We start from the raw sequence: 4,392 nt of genomic DNA, 5'->3' as shown, positions 1-4,392 counted from the left end.
CTCTACAGCCCACTTTATTGCGAGACACTCTTTCTCGACTATGGAGTAATTTTTCTCCTGGGGATTTAGTTTCCTACTTAAATAAAGGATGGGGTGCTCCTCCCCTTGAGACTCCTGGGAGAGTACCGCCCCCAGCCCTACCTCAGATGCGTCTGTTTGGACTACGAACTCTTTGGAGAAGTCAGGTGTGACCAACACTGGTTGGGCACAGAGAGCTTCTTTCAGGCTTCTAAAGGCCTGTTCGGCTTCGGGGGACCACTTTACCATTAGCGGTCCTCTTGCTTTTGTGAGGTCGGTTAGTGGGGTTGCCTTAGTTGCAAAATTGGGAATAAACCTCCTATAGTAGCCAATTAACCCTAAAAAGGTCCTTACTTGTTTTTTTGTGACTGGCCTTGGCCAATTTTGTATCGCCTCTACTTTGAGTGTTTGTGGTTTGAGTAACCCTCTACCAATAGAATACCCCAGATACTTGGCCTCCTCCAGACCAATAGTGCATTTAGCGGGGTTAGCAGTTAGTCCAGCAGACCGAACTGCGTCGAGCACAGCTTGGACCTTTGGAAGGTGGGACTGCCAATCTTCACTATGGATTACCACATCATCCAGGTAGGCGGCAGCGTACCGAACATGTGGTTTTAAAATTTTATCCATCATTCTTTGGAATGTGGCGGGAGCTCCATGTAAGCCAAAAGGCAGCACCTTATATTGAAAGAGGCCGTCTGGGGTTGAGAAGGCTGTTTTTTCTTTTGCCCTTTCTGTGAGGGGAACCTGCCAGTACCCTTTTGTTAGGTCTAGGGTTGTGAGATATCGGGCTTTGCCCAGTCTCTCTACAAGTTCATCCACCCTGGGCATAGGATAAGTATCAAATTTTGACACCGCGTTTAGTTTCCGGTAGTCATTACAAAACCTTGTTGTACCGTCTGGCTTTGGGACTAAAACTATAGGGCTGTTCCACCCACTTTGGGATTCCTCAATTACGCCTAGTTTTAGCATTTTTTTAACCTCTAAACTTATAGCCTCTCTCTTGGCCTCTGGGATTCGGTACGGTTTAAGGTTAACTCGGACCCCCGGTTCAGAGACTATGTCATGTTTAATTACGTTAGTTTTACCTGGCTGTGTAGAGAAGATTTCTTTGTTCCTTCTCACTAAACTCTGGACCTCTCGTTTCTGATGCACGGACAGTGTTTCAGCTATGCTAACCTCTGGGTCAGTTTCTTGATTCTCTGACGGACCTGGGGGTACTAGGGTTAACAAGACCTCTCTATCTTTCCAGGGCTTGAGTAGGTTTATATGGTAAATTTGCTCAGGTTTCCTCCTACCTGGCTGACTTACCCTATAATTTACTTCTCCCACTCTTTCCAAGACCTCATATGGCCCATGCCATTTAGCAAGGAATTTACTCTCCACGGTGGGAACCAGAACTAGTACCCTATCACCTGGAAAAAAAATTCTGACCCTAGCACCCTTATTATACGTATTCCTTTGTGCTTCTTGAGCTTTCTCCATGTGTTCCCTCACTATGGGTAGGACTGCAGCAATGCGGTCCTGCATTTGGGCAACATGCTCTATTACACTTCTGTAAGGGGTAACCTCGTGTTCCCAAGTTTCTTTGGCTATATCCAGTAAGCCCCTTGGATGTCGGCCATACAATAGTTCAAACGGGGTGAAGCCTGTGGATGACTGGGGAACTTCCCTAATGGCAAATAACAGGTATGGTAACAAACAGTCCCAGTTTTTCCCATCCTTATCGACCGCCCGGCGTAACATGCTCTTTAAGGTTTTATTGAACCTTTCCACTAAACCATCTGTTTGTGGATGATAGACTGAGGTTCTGAGATGCTTGATTTTTAGGAGTTTACATAGCTCTTTTGTTACTTGGGACATAAATGGTGTTCCCTGGTCAGATAAGATCTCTTTAGGAATTCCGACCCGGGAAAACAGAAGTACTAACTCTTTTGCTATGTTTTTAGCAGAGGTGCTACGTAGGGGAACTGCCTCCGGATATCGGGTAGCATAATCTAATATTACCAATATATGCTGATGTCCCCTAGCAGACTTTATTAGGGGTCCTACTAGATCCATAGCAATCCGGTCAAATGGTACCTCTATTATGGGAAGGGGTACCAATGGGCTGCGGTATGCTTTGAACGGGGCAGTGATCTGACATTCTGGGCATGAGGAACAATAGTTTGTAATTTCTGCCAGAACCCCAGGCCAATAAAAGCTTCGGAGAACCTTTTCTTTTGTCTTTTCCACCCCTAGGTGTCCCCCCAATGGATGACTATGTGCGAGGTGTAATACTACGTTACGGAATGTCCGTGGTACCAACAATTGTTTAGTTGTAACTGATTTTCTTTTATCAACCCGATATACTAGGTCGTTCTCTACCTCGAAGTAGGGGTAAGCAAGTGACCTATCTGGTTGGCCATGAGTACTATTCTGGTCCCGTATATTTCCCCTTGCTACCGCTAATGTGGGGTCCTCCCACTGGGCCTTCTTAAAACTCCCAGGACTGACCTCTAGGTCAGCGAGGGTCTTATCCTGTACTGGGGTGGTAAGTGCCTGATCAACATCTTGATTTGGGGTATTCCCTACCAAAGTAGTGATGGGGAAGGGAATTTCACAGCACTCCTCCTTTTCCCCCTTCTTATTTGGGCCCTCGTCAACCTCCATTTCTGAAAAAGGGAAAGGATTTGTTTCTTCTAACACTTCGTTATGGTCTGCTATTGAACTCTGGGCGCTATTCTGAGCTGGGGACCACATTTTTAGAAAATGGGGAAAGTCGGTCCCTATTAACACATCATGTGCCAGTTTGGGTACAACACCCACCTTGAAATCTAAAGAACCAAATTCTGTTTCAAAAAAAACATCAACAGTGGAATATTCATGATTATCCCCATGTATACAACAAATTGCCACTCTTTGTGAACTGTTTACCTGTTTCTTCTTAATGGGCAATAGGTATTCGGACACTAGTGTGACCATACTCCCAGAGTCAAGAAGTGCCCGAACCCTCTTACCATTAACCTTTACAAATGCCCACAGATGGTTATTCAAGGGGTCCTCTGGGCTAGGGCCCATACATTGGGACAACAGCGAATAAGGTTCCACGCTGTTGCATTGCATGGGCTCATCATTTAGTGGGCAGATTTTTGCTGTGTGGCCCCTCTCATGACAATTTACACATTTAGGTACATAGTCTGTGTCCCACTTAGAGCCTTTTCCCGGCTCCCCATGTTGGCTATTGCCCTTAGTGTGCGAACCACTGTTGCTGGTGCTGCGTGAAGGTGGTCGCCGCTCTTCAGCGCCCCTTAACCCCGGTACCCTTTTACCGTCTCTGGAAGAGTCCTGGAACCTCGGATAGTGGGGTTGCTCCACGACTGTGGGTTGCGGGTGCTCTTCTGCTGCACTGTACCTTTCTACAAGGGCCACAAGCTCATCCGCATTGTGGGGGTCACTCCGACTGACCCAACGGCGTAAGGCAGAGGGAAGTTTCCTCAAGAACTGGTCCATGACCAACCGTTCCACGATGTGGCTTGCTGAGTTGATCTCGGGTTGTAGCCACTTCTGGGCGAGGTGGATGAGGTCATACATCTGGCTTCGGGTGGCTTTATCCATCGTGAAGGACCATGCGTGAAACCTTTGGGCACGAACAGCCGTGGTTACGCCGAGGCGGGCGAGGATCTCGAACTTCAATTTTGCATAGACGTTAGCTTCGGCTGGCTCTAGATCAAAGTAAGCCTTCTGGGGTTCGCCGCTTAGGAAGGGTGCGATTAGACCAGCCCACTCAGCTTCTGGCCATCCCTCTCTCTGTGCCGTGCGTTCAAACGTGAGAAGATAGGCTTCCACATCATCCGAGGGTCCCATCTTCTGAAGGTAGTGGCTTGCCCTGGTCATTTTCAGAACTGGGGCTGCCTCTGCCAGTGGAAGGTTACTGATAGTCCCCCTCAGGATCTCGAGTTCCTGCTGTAAGCCCTGAGCGAACCGCTTTTGCTCCTCTCTCAGCAGGCGGTTTGTCTCTTGCTGGTTTGCATTAGTCTCTTGCTGGGCTATTAACAGCTGTCGCTGGGTTTCACTCGCCTGTTGCTGGGCTTCATTCGCGTCTTTCTGGACAGCGACATTGCGTACCAGCGCACTCACCACGTCTTCCATCTTGTTTGGAGAGAGAGGAAAAAAAACCTTCTTTTTTTTTTTTTTTTTTTAAAGTTCTTTAACCCCCAGACCTTTCAGTGTTCTGCCCGCATTCTCCACCATATGTGACAAACGGCTTACTCCGGGGCTCCGCCGTCTGTCCGGGACTGTTAGAACACGGTCTTTTAGGGTAGGTTAAATGATGAGACGTCACGTACTGTTCCTTTAAACAGGCTATGCCTGGTTTATTCAGTCCCAGGCACT

The sequence above is a fragment of the Ascaphus truei genome, chromosome 1 (assembly GCF_040206685.1).
Source record: "Ascaphus truei isolate aAscTru1 chromosome 1, aAscTru1.hap1, whole genome shotgun sequence".
NCBI classification, from domain to species: domain Eukaryota; kingdom Metazoa; phylum Chordata; class Amphibia; order Anura; family Ascaphidae; genus Ascaphus; species Ascaphus truei.
This window is presented reverse-complemented; position numbering follows the sequence as displayed.